This window comes from Physeter macrocephalus, chromosome 16 (assembly GCF_002837175.3).
Source record: "Physeter macrocephalus isolate SW-GA chromosome 16, ASM283717v5, whole genome shotgun sequence".
In the NCBI taxonomy this organism is placed as follows: domain Eukaryota; kingdom Metazoa; phylum Chordata; class Mammalia; order Artiodactyla; family Physeteridae; genus Physeter; species Physeter macrocephalus.
In genome coordinates, this window is record NC_041229.1 from 13839723 (window position 1) to 13860321 (window position 20599).

A 20599-nucleotide genomic window follows, 5' to 3' on the forward strand; every position below is an offset into this window, starting at 1 on the left:
GCAACTAAGCCCTCATGCCTAGAGCCCATGCTCTGCAACAAGAGAAGCCACTGCAATGAGAAGCCAGTGCACCGCAACGAAGAGTAGCCCCCGCTCACCGCAACTAGAGAAAGCCCGCACTCAGCAACGAAGACCCAATGCAGCCAAAAATAAATAAATAAATTTATATTAAAAAAAAAAAAAAAGAAAAAAAGCTTCTGGCTTGCTCTTGGGCCTTAGTAGAGACTGAACTCTTGACCACCAGGTATTACCAAGTCACCATGCAACCTGAGTTACTCCTGATGAATTGGACGTTGCCTGACTCATCAAGTCATAAGGCAACTTTGGGTTCTGCTGGCCCAGAGGTCTTAATTCCCAAGAGAGAAATGCTTCCTCCAGAGAACTCAGCAGAAGTTCTATTAAACTCGAAACTGAGCCTGCCACACCAGGCTTCTGCCTACTTTGGGCTTCTCATGCTAACCAACCATTGGGCTGCTTTGTGACTATTGATCCTAATTTGAAAGGGGAAACTGGGTTGTGATTACACAAAGAGGTAAGTAAGACTTTGTCTGGAGTGCAGTAGATCTCCTGGGGCTGCTCTTAATACTACCATATAAAGTGAAAAAAGTTAATGGAAAACTACAACAATTTAGCGCAGGCTGGATTAGTAATAGTCCAGACTCTTCAGGAATGAAGGTTTGGGTCATTCCATCAGGCAAGGAATCAGGACTATCCAAGGTACTTGCAGAGGGTAAAGGAAATATGGAATGGGTAGTGGAAGAAGGAAGAAGGAATTTATAGATAACATTTATGGCCACATGACTAGTGGTAGAAATGAGGACTATAATAGTTATGATTATTTCTTCCTTATTTTATTATAAATCTGTCAGGTATGTATCAACTAGTTCTTTTTTCTCATCTCATTCTCCTACCGTCTAAGATAAGATGTATTATAGATATCAAAGTGGGTTTTGACCCACTAGAAAAGGCTTGAACACCACCTGAAAATAAAGTGACATATAGGAATTTGTATCCTCTTTTGGGAGATGGTTAGCATGCTTTTGATTTTTTGATGGACAGGAGTATGTTAATCAGATGCATGATTTTGCAGATTTTTTACTTTGGAAGTTAAATATGGTATAAAAGAGGTGTGACTGAATGTCATATTAACATGGGATGGAATGTTGTGGGTTTTTTAATTGTCCGTTTAGCTAATCTGGAGCTACATTTCCTAGAATCTCCTGTCTTGTTAAGTTGACTTTGGTAGATTTGTAGTGTATTAACATGACTAAGCTAAAATTAAATTTCCCACAACCCCCTTCCCTGTTTGGCTCGGGATCAGAGTTGGCCAAAAGAAAATTTACACAAGATTTGGGAGGTGAAACTGAAGCAGCAGGCATTACAATCTGAAGGTCATCATGGTCAGAGGTGAGGAGAGACAGAGAAGTGCCAGAAAGTTCCAGTTTTCCCTTGCTCTTTTTTTTGGCTGCACATCCTTGTTCTTGCTCTATGTCCAGCTCTTTTTCTTTATTGCTAGCTCTGCTGACCAATGGCAACCCAGGCCTATTGCCAGACCACTTGGCTGTGAATTCACAGAGTGTAGCTATGAAGAGACAACAGCCTTCCATGGTCTTCTATCCCAGTTCCCTGTGTGATCCCGTTCCAGCAGCTGATGTTCCTCACTTCCAGACTTCCCGGCAAGTACTAACTAGTTCACCCAAACTAGTGATTAAGAAAGCCAATTAGTGATTTTCCCCCTGGTTTTTTAACACCCTCATTTGGACCATTACTTCCCCAGTCTCTCCTCCAATTATGTAAAGCAGTGGCTCTCAAACTTCAACAGGCATCTGGATTACCTAGAGGGTTTACTAAAACCAACTTTCTGAGTCTTACCCCCAGAGCTTCTAGGTCTGTGGTGGGGCCTAGATATTTGCATTTCTAACAAATCCCCAGGTAATGCTGACGCTTGATGCTGTTGGTCCAGGGAGCATACACTGGGAACCACTGGAGTAAAGCCTAATTCCTCTAATAATTCCTCATTCTGTAATATCCATTGTAGTTCTGCTTCCTTGATTTAACTCTGGCTAATATAGGGCCATAGACCATATAGGGGAAGAAAAATTAAAAGCTATAAACATGCAATTAGGAACTTGCCAGTGGGGGTGGGAGAAGAGGACTTCTGCCTTTCACTTCCTGCCAAGACAGAGTAATGGTGACCAAATCTGCTCCCTTTCCTAAAGCAGCCAACAATGGACAATATATGAAGCAACAGTTTAAGACACTAGACACCAGGCAATGAAAGACAGTAAAACCTGAAGTTAAGACAAGATGAGCCCTATGATTACGATCACCCAACTTACTGCCTTGAGAGAGTTTTCCAGCCACGATGCAGGGAAGGGGTCCCAAGTGGAGCCCAGCAAACTACCTGAGTTGAGGAAACAGAGCTGAGATTCTGAGAAGAGCAAGAGGTTGGAGACCACAGGACAGAGTGCCAGAGAGGAGAGAGCTGCACAGAAAGAACTCCAGAGATGTGCAGAGGGTCCCCCTTGAGTATTTAGCCGAGTATTAATTTGCCCAAACATGTGCAGAAACTACTTGAGACCAGGGAAAGAACCACCCCAAAGGATTAGTGGGAAAAGTGCCCAGAGCTCACACAGGGTTGGGAATACTGCCTGTGCCCACCAGGCAGACTGGAATACCTCATGATTCATGAGGCATTGGGTCGAGTACTCAGAAAGGTCTTGCCTCAGTAATGGGGAATAATTAGACTTAGAAAGAGTACTGATATGCTCCCAACTAACACACCTTAAAAAACAAGACCCAAAAGGATCAAACTTTTTCCAAATAACTTAACTGCTTCCCAGAAAAAAAGTTCAATAATATTTATAAAAATATAAAAAATCCAGCACTCAAAGTAAAATTCATAATGTCTGGCAGCTGATTAATAACAAGAAAGCACACAAAGAAGCAGGGAAAATAGGACCCATAATATAGAGAATAATCAATAAGTCAGAACGGACCCAGATATTAGAATTAGCTAGACAAGAACATTTTTTAAAAATCAAATTAAACTTCTAGAGATGAAAACTACAATGACTGAGATGAAAAACATACTGGAGGGGGATTGATGGCAGATTTGAAAGATTAATGAACTTGAAGATACAGCAATAGAAACTATCCAAAATGCAAAAATATTTTAATGAACAGAGTTTCAGTGAGCTATAGGACAATTTCAAGTGACCTAATATCTGTGTAATAGGTGTCTCCAAAGGAGATGAGGAGGGAGGGATGGAAAATTTTTTTGAAGAAATAATGGTCCCCAAACCTTTAATTTGATTAAAACTATAAACCCACAGATTCAAGAAGCTTAATGAACTCTGAGCACAGGAAATATGAAGAAAACTATAGGGTATATCATAATCAAATTGCTCAAAACAGATGATAAAGAGAAAATCTTAAAAGCAACCAGAAAAAAAGACACATTATGTACAGGGGAACAAAGATAAAAATGATGTAGATTTCTTAGTAGAAAGAATTGTTGACAGAAGACAGTAGGGGAACACCTTTAAAGAACTGAAAGAAAATAAATGTCAATCTAGAATTCTATACCCATTAAAATACATTTCAAAAATAATGGCTTAAGAAATTTTTATACATAAAATACTGAAAGAATTCATCATCATCAGACCCACATTGTAGGAAATGTTAAAGGGAAAAGCCAAAATGAAATGATATCATGTGGAAATATGGATCTACACAAAGGAAATAAAAAGCACTGAAAAGGGTAATTACATGGGTAAACATATAAGATATTTTAATTATTATTTTAATACTTGTAAAAGGTAATTGATTGTTAAACAAAGATAATAAAAATGTAGTGCGGGATTTATAACACATGTAAAAGGAAAATATATGCTAATGATAGCAGAAAGTCAGAACAGAAGAAATGGAGGCATACTATTGTAAGATTCTTATTCAATACTTACAGTGGTATAATATCACTTGAAAGTAGACTGTGATCATTTTAATGATGCATGCTGTAAACACTAAAGCAGCCACTAAAATAACCAAAGAGTTATAGCTAATAAGCCAAAAAAATAAAATGGAATCATAAATAAGACTCAGTTCATTCAAAAGAAGGCTGAAAAATTTTAAAATGTACAAAAGTACAGATGGAACAATAGAAAATATGTAGCAAAATGACAGATGTAAACCTAACATTTTCATTAATCACATTAAATGTGTTACTACTACACATCTATTAGAATGACTAATATTAATATCTAAAAGACAGTTGGAACTCTCATACACTGCTTGTGGGAATGTATAGTTGTACAACAATTTAAGAAATTGCCAGTCTGTTTTCAAAAATAGTTAAACATACACCTACCATATGATCCAGCCATTTTAATCTTACATGTTTACACAAGGAAAACAAAAGTGTTTGTCCATATGAAATCTTGTATATGAATGTTCACAGCAGCTTTATTGGTAATAGCCAAAAGGTGGGAACAACCTAAATATTCATAGATGGGTAAATAGATAAATAAATTGTGATATACCCAAACAATGGAATACTTTTCAGCAATAAAAAAGAATGAATTATTGATACACAAAACAACCTGAACAAATCTCAAAATAGCAGTGATGAGTAAAAGTAGCTAGACAAAAAGAGTACATACTGTATGATCCATATAAAAAATAAAATTCTGAAGATACCACAATAAAGAAAATTACAGGCCAATATCACTGATGAACATAGATTCAAAAATTCTCCATGAAATATTAGCAAATCAAATTCAACAATACATTAAAAGGATCAAACACCATGATCAAGTGGGATTTATCCCAGGATGCAAGGACGGTTCAAAATCTGCAAATCAGGGGGAGGGATAAATTAGGAGTTTGGGATTAACATATACACACTATTATACATAAAATAGATAACCAACAAGGTCCTACTGTATAGCACAGGGAACTATACTCAATATTTTGTAATAACCTATAAGAGAAAAGAATCTGAAAAAGAATAGACATACATATATATGTATAACTGAATCACTTTGCTGAACACCTGAAACTAATGCAACATTGTAAATCAACTATACTTCAATTTAAAAAAACCCCAAATCTGCAAATCAGTCCATGTGATACACCACATTAAGAAACTGAAGAATAAAAATCATATTATCATCTCAATAGAGCAGAGAAAGCTTTTGACAAAATTCAACATCTATTTATGATAAAAACCCTCAACAAAGTGGGTATAGAAGGAATACATCTCAACATAATAAATGCCATATATGACAAACCCACATCCAACATCATACTTAATGGTCATTTCCTCTAAAATCAGTAACAAGACAAAGATGCCCACTCTCGCCAATTTTATTCAACATAGCATTGGAAGTCATAGCCACAGCAATCACACAAGAAATAAAAGGAATCCAAGTTAGAAAGGAAGAAGTAAAACTGTCACTGTTTGCAGGTGACAAGACATAGAAAATCCTCAGGATGCTATCAAAAAACTATTAGAACAAAAATGAATTCAGTAAAGTTGCAGGATACAAAATTATACAGAAAGCTGTTGTATTTCTATACACTAATAATATACTATCAGAAAGAGAAATTAAGGGACTTCCCCCATGGTCCAGTGGTTAAGAATTCTCCTTCCAACGCAGGGGTTGAGGGTTCAATCCCTAGTGGGGGAACTAGTTGCCCCACAGCATGTGGGATATTAAGTCCACGTGCTGCAACAAGAAGTCCACACACCACAACTAGAGAAGCTCATCCACCACAACTAGAAAGCAGCCCTCGTGCCGCAACTAGGGAGAAGACGGCACGCCACAATGAAGACCCAGTGCAGCCAAAAAAAAGAAAAAAAAGAAAGAGAAATTAAGAAAACAGCCTCATTTATAGTTGCATCAAAAAGAATGAAGTACCTAGGAATAAATCTAACTATGAAAACTATAAGATGTTGATGAAAGAAAGTGAAGAGGATACAAACAGAGGGAAAAATATACTGTGCTCATGGATTGGAAGATTTAATCTGTTAAAATGACCATACTACCCAAGGCAATCTACAGATTCAATGCAATCCCTATCAAATTGCCAAAGACATTTTTCACAGAAGTAGAACAAATAATTCTAAAATTTGTATGGAAACACAAAAGATCCCTAATATCCAAATTAATCTTGAGAAAGAAGAACAAAGCTAGAGGTATTGTCGCTCTGATTTCAAACTATACTACAAAGCTACAGTAATCAAAACAGTATGGTACTGGCACAAAAGCAGATCAATGGAACAGAATAGAGCCCAGAAATAAACCCACGATTATATGGTCAATTAATCTATGACAAAGGAGGTAAGAATATAGAGTGGGGAAAAAGCCTCTTTAATCAATGGTTTGGGGAAAACTGGACAGCTATATGCAAAAGAATCAAACTGGACTACGTTCTTAAGCCATATACAAAAATAAACTCAAAATGGATTAAAGATTTAAATGTAAGATCTGAAACCATAAAAATCCTAAAAGGAAACACAGGTAGTATGCTTTCTGATGTAGGTCTTAACATTTTTTTGGATCTGTCTCCTCAGGCAAGGGAAACAAAAACAAAAATAAACAAATGACACTACATCAAACTAGGGTTTCGCATAACGAAGGAAACTATCAACAAAACGAAAAGGTCACCTACTGAATGGGAGAAGATATTTGCAAATAATATAGCTAATAAGGGGTTAATATCCAAATCATACAAAGAACTCAGACAACATCAAAAAACAAACAAACAACCTGATTAAAAAATGGGCATGGACTTCCCTGGTGGTCCAGTGGTAAAGAATCCGCCTTACAATGCAAAGGGTGTGGGTTCCATCCCTGGTCAGGGAACTAAGATCCCACATGCCGCAGGGCAGCTAAGCCCACGAGCCACAACTACTGAGCTTGCGCGCCTCAACTAGAGAGCCTGCATGCCGCAAACTAGAGCCCTCGCACTTTGGAGCCTGCACGCCACAACTAGAGAGAAAACCCGCACGCCACAACTAGAGAGAACCCCGTGTGCCACCATGAAGAGCCCACGTGCTGCAACAAAACATCCCTCACACCTCAGTGAGGATCCCACGTGCCGCAACTAAGACCTGATGCAGCCAAAAATAAAAAATTAAAAAAAATTTTTTTAATGAGCAGAGGACCTGAATAGACACTTCTCCAAAGAAGACACAGATGACCAGAAGAGACACACGAAAAGATGCTCAACATCAATAATCACCAGGGAAATGCAAATCAAAACCACAATAAGACACCACCTCACACCTGCCAGAATGGCTATCATCAAAAAGACAACGAATAACAATTGTTGGCAAGGATGTGGAGAAAAGGGAACTTTTGTGCACTGTTGGTGGGATTTTAAATTGGTGCAGCCTCTGTGGAAAACAGTATGGCGTTTCCCCCCAAAATTTAAAACTAGAACTACCACATGATCCAGCAATTTCACTTCTGGGTAATTTACCCAAAGAAAAAAAAACACTAATTCAAAACAATATATGCACACCAATGTTCATTGCAACATTATTTACAATAACCAAGATACGGAAGCAACTTAAGTGTCCGTCAATAGATGAATGGATAAACATGTGGTGAATGGGATATTACTCAACCAGAAAAACATCTTGCCATTTGTGACAACATGGATGGATCTAGAGGGTATTGTGCTAACTGAAATAAGTCAGACAGAGAAAGACAAATACTGTACGATCTCACTTATGTGTGGAATCTAAAAAAAACGAAACAAAACAAAATGGAAACAGACTCATAGGTACAGAGAATAAACTGGTGGTTGCCAGAGGGGAAGGTGGTGAGGGTGAAATAGGTGAAGGGAAGTAAGTGATACAAATCTTTACTTATAAAATAAATAAGCCATGGGATGGAATATACAGCATAAGGAATATGGTCAATAATATTGTAATTACATTATATGGGGACAGATGGTTACTAGACTTACAATGGTGATCATTTCCTAATGTATGCAAATGTCAGATAATCATGTAGTACACATGAGACTAACAATATTGTACATCAACTATATTTTAATTTTTTAAAAATAATAAAATAAAAAATAAAATTCTGGGAAATGCACTCTTACAGGGACAAGAAGCAGGTCAGTGGTTGCCTATTGGGGAAGAGGTGGGAAGGAGGGGAAGGTTATAAAGTTACATGAGGAAACTTCTGGGAGTGATAGATGTGTTCATTATCTTGATTGCGATGATGGTTTCACAGGTGTATACATGTTAAAATATTAAAATATGCACTCTAAATATGTGCAATTTATTATAGGTCAGTTATACCTAAGTAAAGCTCTTAAGAAAAAAGAGAGCATTCAGAGAGAACCAGAAGGCCTTAAGGGAAGCTTTGAAGGAGTCATATGTAGCCATAGGGCACAGACAGCTGAAGACCAAGACCTGGGTCTGATGGTAAGGATTATAGAACCACAGCACCAGTTGGAATGCACAACCTACCAGGTCTCTCACATTACAGAAAACTGGTAGGGAGGGAGGAGCCCCTGAGATATGGGATGGGGCATTTGGACATACATAAACCAGGCTAAAAACCTTGAACCTTCTCCACTCTTCTAAGTGTGGGCTGTACACAGTGACTTCCTTCCAAAGAGTATGGTATGGAAAGGGAAGAGGAAAAGAATCACTCGATGGCAGAGAAACCTGAGAAATATGACTCAGCCTCATGATCCTGGTCAAGATCAACAGTAAAAAGCCATGATGACAGTATGTATCCTTGATATGCTATAATGAGAACAGCACTTTACCTCTGTGGTCTTCCTCCCCCAAATCCACAACTCCAATATAACCATGAGAAGAACATCAGACACCCCAAATTGAGGGACATTCTAAAAATGTCTGGCCAATACTCCTCAAAACTATCAAGGGCCTCAAAAACAAGAAAAGTCTGAGAAATTGTCACAGCCAAGAGGAGCCTAAGGAGGTGTTACAACTAAATGCAACGTGGGCTCGTGGAACAAAGAAGGGCATAATTGAAAAACTGAGCAAATCTTTTAGTAACTAAAGGGTGGACTTTAGTTACTAACAATGTATCAATGTTGGTTCATCAATTGCAACCAATGTGCCTTACGAATGTATTGGGTTGGCCAAAAAGTTCGATTTGGTTTTTCTGCAATGGAAAAACCCGAATGAACTTTTTGGCCAACACAATAAGCTATTAATTATAGGGGAAACTAGGTGTGGGGTACATGAAAACTCTCTGTACTACCTTTGCAACTTTTCTGTAAATCTAAAACTATTCTAGGGAATTCCCTGGCAGTCCAGTGGTTAGGACTCTATGCTTCCACTGCAGAGGGCCTGGGTTCGGTCCCTGGTCTGGGAACTAAGATCCTGCATGCCGCGCAGCATAGGTAAAGAACTAACTAAAGAACTAACTCCATCTATTCTAAAGTTAAAAGTTTGTTTTATGGCCCGGTAGGTTGGCTCCTGCAAAGAAGGGTGACAAGAAGAAGTGCCGGTCCGCCATCAACAAGGTGGTAACCAGAGAATACACTAGCAACATTCACAAGCACATCCACGGAGTGGGTTTCAAGAAGGATGCCCCTCCAGCACTGAAAGAAATCTGGAAGGAGATGGGAACTCCAGATGTACGCATTGACATCAGGCTCAAAGCTGTCTGGACCAAAGGAATAAGGAATGTCCCATACCTTATCCGTGTGCGGTTGTCGAGAAAATGTAATGAAGATTCAAACAAGCTCTATACATTGGTACCTATGTACCTGTCACCACTTTCAAAAATCTACAGTTAATGTGGATGAGTACTAACTGCTGATTTTCCAATAAAGTTATAGAATGGTAAAAACATTAGTTTCATTTATTGAAACTAATGTTTCTCTTGGAATTAGGTTGGGCTGGGGACATTTGCAGATTCTAATGTTGTAGGGCGAATAAAGTTTCTTAGTGTCTGAAGTAAACCTCTGAAGGCTCCAAATTCCCTTCAATACATCACTTTCCCAACCGTGCTCAATCCCATCTACCAAGGAGTAAACTTTTCTCTACATAAAGTCTGTAAGATGGCTGTATCTGCAATAGCAGATTGTCTCACAAGCTGTCTCTTCAGGCTCCACCTCTCTTCGCCTCCAGGCCCAAGATGAGACCCTAAATTAATCCATTCAGAGAGGAACAGCCCTATATACATCAAAGAGTTACAAGATCTTGCTAATCTATATTAGCAAGAACCTAGGGGGATACACATGGGAGTGAATTACCAACATGTAGGACTAGAAGGGATGGAATAGAAGGCTTGATCGAGTCAAACTTCGCCACGTGGGTGCGGTCACCTAATATTTTAGCTGAAACAAACTCGAGGAGCACTTATCGTTTGTTAAATTGCCTAATTAAAGCCTGGACTTATTGATGACCTACAGCAGGGGTTCTTAAGAACTTTGAAGTGTGGTCCCTGTACTAACAGTATCAGCAGCACCCTGGAAGTTCTTAGAACTGAAGATTCTCAAACCCCAACCCAGACCTCCTGAATCAGAAACTATGGGGGCAAGGGCCCAGCAATTTGTGTTTTACAAGCCCTTCAGTTGATTGTGAGAACCACCTGCCTACAATTAATGAGGTCGAAATGCCAGGTCTTCCCCCAGCATAAGGTCATCAATAAAGGAGTCCTAAGGATCCAGGAAATCAATGAATTAGAATGGATCTGTTAGATGCAACCCGCTCAGCCTTCCCTACCTGTACCACCTGTGAAGGATAAAAGACGCGCCCTTCACTAAGGTATTAAGAAATGAATTGGTGAGGGCTTCCCTGGTGGTGCAGTGGTTGAGAATCTGCCTGCTAATGCAGGGGACACGGGTTCGAGCTCTGGTCTGGGAGGATCCCACATGCCGCGGAGCAGCTAGGCCCGTGAGCCACAACTACTGAGCCTGCGCGTCTGGAGTCTGTGCTCTGCAACAAGAGAGGCCGCGAGAGTGAGTGGCCCCCGCTTGCCACAACTAGAGAAAGCCCTCGCACAGAAACGAAGACCCAACACAGCAAAAATAAATAAATTAATTAATAAACTCCTACCCCCAACATCTTCAAAAAAAAAAAAAAAAGAAATGAATTGGTGAGATGAAACGAGCTTCCTTGAAGAACTCCATCACAGCTGCTGGAGAAGACAGCGGGGGTGTTGGAATTGGGTTCCCTAAATTCAGTGGCAATAATGGAGACTGAGTGGCAAAGGACAGGTGTTTAACCTTCAGAGACAGGTAAGTGCAGTTACCACAGTGAGCCACAGAGCCTAAAATGTCATCCAGTGTTTTGAACCATGTGGATCTATGGCCACAGCTAGATGATCACAGAGTCTCTACTAAGATACTGTAACCTTTTAAAGTGCTGCCTACATAGACCTATGGCCTCAGGGAGTTCCTCATGACCGGGTAATGGAGGACTGTGCCTGTGTCATAAAGGTCAATTCCAATAGGCCGGAATCGGCCCGAGGTGTTTAGTGTCCTTTGCATGGCACTGACCTTTGGTCAAACTATGGAACAATGACTGCAGACAAAAATATTTTGCCTGCCATTTCAATAAACAATGAATGTTGCCCACCCACAAGCCATCAGCCACTATAGCTGGCCTGACCATGTGCCCTGAAGGGAATTCAGGGTGGAGAAAGACAGGATACTGGCCTGCTGGGCTGCACCCCACAGGCCTGCAAGGCTTGTAGTTGTCCAGCCTCGAAACCAAAGAAAGAACCTGGAGACAATGACAGAGACATCAGTGGTTTATGGGATGGGGGCTCTTACACGTCTGAAGCAACAGGTCCTGGAGCAACACTCCACTGCATACGGGAGGCAGAGGGCGGAAAGGAGGCTACCATTTATAAGGGGAATTGACGCAATGCTGGCTCGTCAGTTACCAGGGAAACCAGCACCTGGGGCAGGGGGCAAGCATGTAGGTAGTTACTGATTAAGCCCTATGATTAAGAGGATTGGATAGTCATGTGAGTGAAGCAGGGCCTGGTTGAGCAGGGGATGTACAGAGAGCAAGAGAACAGCCACCCTGAATGGCCTGACCGTACACTCCACCCCTACACACCATGGCTGACCCTTACGATCTTGGTTCCCCCTCTCCTGCGATATTCCTGGGGTCAGGTATGTAGGGGGCACTGCAACCAGATACCACAAAGGCAGTACAGACACCAGCAGCTAAAGAGTACAAAGAGGAAGCCAGGCACTTATTGGGTTAATTTTTCTTGGAAGTCCAAAAGCAGATGACAATGGCATCTTGCTGTAGACCCAGCAACCGGACTCATTTCTCAGTGAAGCCACTGTCACCCAGTCCATGAACAGATTCCCTCCGCTCAGACGAGGGACAAAATGTAAGATGTTTAACAGGCACAATACAGGGATGATCAGGACCATTAAGCAAAATCCAAGCAGTAACAGCACCCTGAGATAACACCATCCCTGCCTGTGGTTTTCGTCCTGGCCTGCAGTACCACACCGCCTGTCCACCCTCAGTCCCCACGGCCAGTGCCAGGTGGAGAGGCGCTATAACAACAGACCCCAGGGTTACTGTAATGGTGCCTTTCTCCCGTAGGGGGCCCAGGTTAATTACCTTTGCAGCCTTAGGTGGGGCCAGGAAGAAGACAGGTGTAAGTCCCTTTCTAATCCTAGTCCCCGCAGGGCAGCAAGTCGAAACTCCTGGGGACTTACCTGCCAGTTCCAGGGCCATTTTATAATGTATTCTCCTGGGGGGAGATCCTGTAGCGAGGACAAGAGGGAGTTACTGTCCTGATCCATGTTTGACAATAGCCCTTCTTCGGTGGTCAGCAGATGAACCTGGGTTGTGCTGACTAGTTGCCTCCAGGTTAACATAGAGTAAGCACTGGGGTGTTCAGTTGTAGTCTGTAGGGCTTGAGTTAACCTCTGGTCCACCTGTTGAGAGTTTCCATCTCAGTTGTTGGCTAAGTAGTCCATTCGTCCTTTCAATTAGCCCGGCAGCAGTGGGGTTGGAGGGCAGGGGGAAAAGCCAGTGTTCGGCATTTTTAATCAGCCCATTCCTGAACCTCGTGGCCAGTAAAGTGGATTCCTTGGTCGTGATCGATGTCCATGGGGGTCCTGTATGTCGCACACAGCCGTTCTAGACCAGAATAGTGGTTTTCCGCATTGCTCAACAACTCGGGTAGACCTTTTGTAAGATCTTCTACCTGTTGTGCTGCGTTGTAGGCAGCAATAGCTGTTGTCCCATCACTGTATCATTGCTCTGCCCCCTTCCATAGCTGGGACCAGAAGCCCAAGGGTACTCTTATTATTTTGCCATTGCAACAGGCCCCAGCCAAACCCTTCTGGCCATGTCCAACTTACAAACCTGTACCTGAGCTAATATCACTAAAGCCTGTGTCTGTAATTGTTTAGGGGTGGTGGCTTGGGAGTATGCTTGTATTCTGTAGATAATCCAGGTCCTTGCTAGCCATCCACATGCAGTCAGATGAACCACCAGTATGGGGCTGCTACTTTAAAACTAGACTCTGGGGCTTCCCTGGTGGCACAGTGGTTGAGAGTCCGCCTGCCAATGCAGGGGACGCGGGTTCGTGCCCTGGTCCGGGAAGATCCCACATGCCGCGGAGCGGCTGGGCCCGTGAGCCATGGCCGCTGGGCCTGCGCGTCCGGAGCCTGTGCTCCGCAACTGGAGAGGCCACAACAGTGAGAGGCCCGTGTACCACAAAACAAACAAACAAACAAACAAACAAAACTAGACTCTGAGCTTGACAGGATATCATCAATATAATGGAAGAGAAAGACATCTCCCATGGTAGTCAGCTGCCACAGGGCACCATGTACTAGTGGATGGGATTGTCCCCGCAACTTTCCGTTCCCCGTCCCTATTTCCTGATATCTCAGTGCTCAAGGGAGTTTCCTCGGTCTCCAGGCTGACTTGCCAATTGTTGGGCTCCACACTGCAGGCTTGCAAGCCTTGTAGTCACCCAGCTTGGAGACCGAAGAAAGAACCCGGAGACAGTGACAGAGACATCAATGGTTTATTGGATAGGGGATCTTACACGTTTGAAGCAAAAGTCCTGGAGTGACACTCTGCTGTGTACGGCAGGCAGGCAGGCAGGCAGGCAGGCAGGGAGGCAGGCAGGCAGGCAGGGAGGCAGGCAGGCAGGCAGGGAGGCAGGGAGGCAGGCGGGCAGGCGGGCAGGGAGGCAGGGAGGCAGGGAGGCAGGGAGGCAGGGAGGCAGGGAGGCAGGCGGGCAGGCGGGCAGGCGGGCAGGCGGGCAGGGAGGCAGGGAGGCAGGCAGGCAGGCAGGGAGGCAGGCAGGGAGGCAGGCAGGCAGGGAGGCAGGCAGGCAGGGAGGCAGGCAGGGAGGCAGGCAGGCAGGGAGGCAGGCAGGCAGGCAGGCAGGGAGGGAGGGAGGCAGGCAGGCAGGCAGGCAGGCAGGCAGGCAGGCAGGCAGGCAGGCAGGCAGGCAGGCAGGGAGACCACAGCTGTAATCCTCAACACTCGGGGGAGAGGGAGGCTACCATTTATAAGGGGAATTGACGTAAGGTTGGCTCGTCAGTTACCAGGGAAACCAGAGGCTGGGGCAGGGGGCAAGCATGTAGATACTTACTGATTAAGCCCTATAATTAATAGGATTGGATAGTCATGTGAGTGAAACGGGGACTGGTCGAGCAGGAGATGTACAGAGAGCAAGAGAAGAGCCATACATGAATGGCCTGACCATACATGACCTTAGATAGTTAAGATGCATAAGTAAGGAATCATTTCCATGAGCCCAGACTCTTGCATCTTCCCATATAGAGAAAAGCACTAAAATCATTAACTTGAGATGGCTGTTTTCTGTAATTAACAGTAATATTTTTATGTTCAACTACATGCTGTTGTTGTTGTTGTCTTTTCAGCAAAAACGCCTATATCTCCCTCATCTCTTCAGAGCAGTTCCTCCAAGCTATTTGAAAGGCTATAGCCCTCAATAAGGTCCCCGAATAAAACATATCTTGCAACTTTTAGGTTGTGCATTTTTCTTCCTTGACATGATTAATTATGTTGCTTTATGACCATGGTTCTGATGATGACTTTCAGGGAGGTTTGCACTGACTGCCAGCCTTGTTTATTGATTACAGTGAGATTTATGATTTGCACCTGGTCTCATTGAGCACCCTGGAAGGGTCTGCCTTGATGAGATGGTGGAATTATCTGCTGAGAGACAGCATCCTCCAAGATTAGGGTGCCATCCTGCAAGATACAGTATATGCCTTAAACTTGTGGCCAATATATGGGGCCATTTCCCTGTAGGCAAGATGAGTGGGTCCAAGAACCAAGGGTAGAGGTGAGAATGGTCCCTTCCACTATACTTTTTTTTGGCCTCACCATGTGGCATGCAGGATCTTAGTTCCCCTACCAGGGGTCGAACCCGTGCCCCCTGCATTGGGAGCATGGAGTCTTAACCGCTGGACCACCAGGGAATTCCTCCCTTTTTTTTTCCCTTTCACTATTATTCCTAATAACCCACTAGAAAAATGTTTGCTTCCTGTCTCCTCACAACCTTGAGATTGGTGAGCCTGGTACCCAGAGAAGAAAAGCCATTACCAGGGAACACAGTCATGATTCTGATGAATCAGAGACTGAAACCACCTCATCTCATCTGGGGCTCCACATGCCACTGAACCAACAGGCAAAGAAAGGGGTCACAGTACAGGGTGGGGTGATTGATCCTGGCTACCGGGGTGAAATGGAGTGGCTGCTACTGAATCGGGGCAGGGAAGACAGTGTCTGGAATGAGGGGCACCACTGAAGCACCCCTTCATCCAATAGTCCTAGTCAATGGAAAACTGTGGCAACCCCCAAAATAAGGTAGCCAGGGACTCAGAATCTGCAAGAATGAAGATGATTTCAGTCATCACATCAGGTAAAGAACCCTGTCCAGAAAGGTGCCAGCAGAGGTTAAGGAAAACAGAGAATGGAAGGTGTAAGAAGGCAGCTAAGATTACCTTGGCCTTGGGGTCAGCTATAGAGATGAGGATGTAACAGCGACATTTGATGAACCTCAACTGTTTCTTTTTCTTACCTTATCTGAAGAACACCAGTGATTTCAGCTAGAGCATGACTAGCTGGCATCATCCATGATGATACAGTAGCTGGTGGGACTTTATGAGTCCCTTGTGTTGGAGAGACAAGCGTTTCCCATGAACAAAGGTCTAGAGTGGATGCTAAGGGCCAAAAGGGTGGCCTGTGACATTTACCTTTTGTTTGCTCATCCAGAACCCCCTACCCACCCCCTGACATTGCCTCTGGCCCAGGAGGCTGATCTGTGTGGTCCACATCCTGTGTCTTGAGTGTCCTGGTGGAGCCCCACAGGAGATCAGAGAGAGAGAGAGAGAGGAGCTGAGGTCAGGTTATTTATTTCCTCTCTGTGAGCTGGCTGTGTTCCTCAACCAATGACCATGTCTTCTCTCCCCGTGGCCTTGAGGCACAACTCTCTCCCTGTGGATGCCAGCAGCTATTCTCCCCAATCTTCCTTCCAGCCTCATGATGGCAATTCTTGGCTGCTGCTAAACTTGGGTTACTGCCCTATCCTTGTGGTTCCCTGACACCCATGTCTTTTTTTGTAAATAAATCCTCCTCAAATTATCCTATTTTGAAGGTGCCATCTGTTTCCTGTTGGGAGACTGACTGGTGCAGTGGGTTTTATGCCAAAATTTCTCTGCTAACAGCTTCATGGTTGAACTTCAACTTGTGGTGTCCTGGCATCTCTTCCCTTTAAATAGGAGCTGCTCTGAGCCCCGTAGGAGTGTCTGCACCATGGCAGAAAAAGGGTGAAATGAGACAATGTAATCACCTAGAACAGTGATTGGTACAGGCTCAATAAATGCTAGAAGAATCCCTCTCCCCTCCCACTGCCCCATCACCCTCCCCATCACACCAGACTCCACACTGCAAACAAGGCTAGTGGGGTTTGAAAAACTTTTGTGTTCCTGCCATGCATGTTAGTGATTTGAGTAGAGAAGGGTTAAACTAGAGAAATTTTGCTCCAAATGACTATTTTATTGAAGTCCTGCTCAATTCTTAAATTTTAATACACCTACAAAAGGCAAGAAAGAAACATATCTCATTTAAGATGTTTGGAAATAAACAAAACTGGACTCTAGGCAGGGCAAACCTAGTCGTGGTGAGCACCGGTGGATTTCCTGCCAAGTCAATGACATGTTACCCCAAGGCCCCTCAACAGCTCTGCACTTAGCTTTGTATTCATAATTTGATTCTTTTTCTTAAAGGACTACAAATTGTTTAAGCTTCAGGCCCCACAAAACCTGGGGACCCAGCCTGCTGGGAAGGTATTATATTTGGGCTCCTCTCTGGAACAGGTGGAATGCTCTTTGGGGCACCTTACAGGTCAGCTCACACCACTGGAAGTCACATGCGTTCTGGATGAATACAGACAAACCAGGGGCCTCGGGCAGATGTGAACTGTGCTGGGGACAGTGGCGCAGCTGCAGCTGTTGCCACCAAGAGCTCTCAGTCTCAGCTTTGCCCACAATCAAGACACAAGAAAGTGTGAGACCGTAGACCCAAACCCTTCCCCAGCTTCTACGGGGCAGGTCGTGCAACCACAAGCACACACTTTCCAGAGCATGGGCATTATTTGACTTTCAAGTGAGAACGAGTACCTCACCAAGGCCATTACCACCACTAACCACTGCTGCTTCACTTTACAGCATGGGAATTGTCCTCTGCTATACAGAAGGTGAGTTCATTTGTATCAAAAGCCTAACCTTTTGTGAATTCTTTGACCCTCCGATTCCATGTCGAGGAATTTATTCTGAGGAAATAATACTACTGTTTATAATGATATCAGTACAAAGGCGTTCTCTCTAGCATTGTTTGTTATTAAAAAAAAAAAAGAATGAACTTAAATGTTTATGCTTATTAAGTGTCTGGTGATAAAGCATTGGTTGAATAAGTTATGGTACATCCATATAATAGAATGTGGCGAGGCTGTTAACATTACTTGGAAGTAGAATACATAATGACATGGAAAGATAAACACATTGTGGTGGACAGACCCTAGGGTGGGCCTCATGATTCCTACCCCCTGATGCTCGCACCCTGTGTAATCCGCTCCCCTTGAGTAGGTCCTGTGACTTGCTTGTAGCCAATAGAATGTGACAAAGGTGAAGGGATTTTGCAGATGTAATTAAGGTCCCAAATCAGTTGATTTTGAAGTAGTCCAAAGGGAAGTTATCGTGGATGGATGGGCCTGACCAAACCAGTTGAAAGCCTTCAAAAGAGGGTCTAGGCCATCTCAGGGTTGGAGACTCTCTCTCTAGTGCTGGTTTTGAAGCTTCCATGTTGTGAAAGGGCTATGTGGCAAGGACTACCAGGACTCTCGAGGAGCTGAGTGCCACCCGGCTGACAACCAGCAAAAAATGGGGACCCTACAACCATAAGCCAACAACCTGAGGAAGCTTAGAAGGGAATGTTTCTCCAGTTGAGCCTCTGATGAGACCACAGCCCCAGCCAACACCTGAAACAGAGAACCCGGGTAAGCTGTGTCCAAACTTATGACTTACAGAAACTATGAGATAATGTGTGTTGTTTTAAGCCACGAACTTTGTGGTGATTTATTACATAGCAGTAGAAAACTAACACACGTCACGTGTTGTTACATGAAAAAAAAAAGCAGACTATAAAGTAATGAGATCTTGATATCTGCTTAGAAAAAAGCCTGAAAGAACAAATGCCAAAACATTGCCTCAAGATGGAAGTATTATAGCATATTTTCATTTTGTTTATTTACATGTTTCTAAATTTCCTACAATGAACATGTAAGGAGTTATTTTTAAAGAGAAGAAGAATATCAGTAAATGAAATTAATATTTTTCATTACTTTTTAAAAATGGAATGATAGACAATGGAGTAAAAAAAAAATTTAGACTTCTGTTTCTGAAAATACCAAAAACACTCCTACAACAATTGCCTAAAGCTTTGGATAAAATGTAACAAGGATCCTGTTTTTTTCCCACTGAGATATAACTGACCTATAGCCTTATATTAATTTCAGGTATACAACATAATGAATCAATATATGTATATATTGGGAAATGATCATCACAATAAGTCTAGTTAATGCTCATCACCACTCATAGTTACAATTTCTTTTTCTTGTGATGAGAACTTTTAAGATTTACACTCTTAGCAACTTTCAGATATACAGTATTATTAACTATAGTCACTGTGCTATACATTACATCCCCATGACTTATTTATTTTATAACTGGAAGTTCGTACTTTTTTATACCTTTCACTCATTCTGCTCACTGCCCCTCATCAGATCCCGCATGTTAAGGCCTCAGTCCCACAAGACTGCCCCCCACACACACACATACACACACACACACACACACACACAAACATACACACACACTTCAGAGGCAAGTGCTTCCAACCAACTGGCTATAGATATGAGGTTCCAATAACCCCCCCCCTTGGGTTTAATTAATTTGCTAAAGAACCTCCCAGTGTGTTCACCAACTGGAAGCTCTCCAAGTCCCCTACTATTGGGATTTTATGGAGGAATACTCATGTAGGAATGATCAACTATTAACTTCATTTCCAGCCCCTGTCTTCTTTCTGGAGCATGATGGTGGGGCTGAAAATTCCAAGCTTCTAATCACTGATTGGTCTTTCTGATGACCAACCCCCATTGAGGAGCCTCCAGGAACCCATTCAGAGGCACTTCAATAGAACAAAAGATGCTTCTAGTGCTTCTATCACTTAGGAAATTACAAAGGTTTTAGGAGCCATGTGCCAAGAACTGGGGGCAGAGATCAATATATAAATTTTCCATGATCTCACAGTGAGGTTTTTGTTTTTGTTTTTAGATTCCACATATAAATGCAAAGATCCTTTTAAATATATACCTGATCTCATGAGAAAGGAGGATTCACCAAGGGACAGAAACAAAATTATCCTGCAGGGTAGTAGTCAATACTACCCAAGGGCTGTGAAGTGGAAAGGTGGAGGTGAATCCTCACCTAGATCCAGAATCCTCAGAGAGTTACAGCCTCAGTGTAAAGGTGATCTAGGGAAGCATCTTTTCCCTAGCCCAGGAAAATTGCAAAGAAGTATGTCTCAGCTTAGGCTCTGGGTAGAAAATGAAATTCTCCCCTTTAGAATTTCTAAACACAGTTCTGTGCTTCATGTTTGGGACTTGAATTTACACTACTATCATGATTATTTAAATGGGATCCAGCAGCAAGGGAATAACATAAAAAAACTTTTCATAGTGTGTGATACTGTTGGGGTCCTTGAAAGAAGCAATCACAAAATAACTTTGGAATATCATGCTCTCAACCCAGATCACATGGGATTCCAAAGGATAAAGCCCTACTGAACATAAGCTTGCAGTCCAAAGTTACAAAAAAATAAAGAAAGAAAAGGAGAAAGGGAGAAAAGAAAGAAAGAAAGAATGAATGAATGAAAGAAAGAAAAGGAAGGAAGGAAGGAAGGAAGAAAAGAAGAGGGAGGGAGGAAAAGAAAGAGAGAGAGAAAGAAAGGAAGAAAGAAAAGGAGGGAGGGAGGAAAAGAGAGAAAGAGAGAGAAAGAAAGAAA

At 42.6% G+C, this 20599-nt stretch overlaps 1 pseudogene; it reads left to right on the forward strand.

The window, feature by feature from the left end:
- Positions 1–1397: 1397 nt before the first annotated feature.
- On the forward strand, positions 1398–9824 carry LOC102996525 (60S ribosomal protein L31-like; annotated as a pseudogene).
- The last annotated feature ends 10775 nt before the right edge of the window (positions 9825–20599 follow it).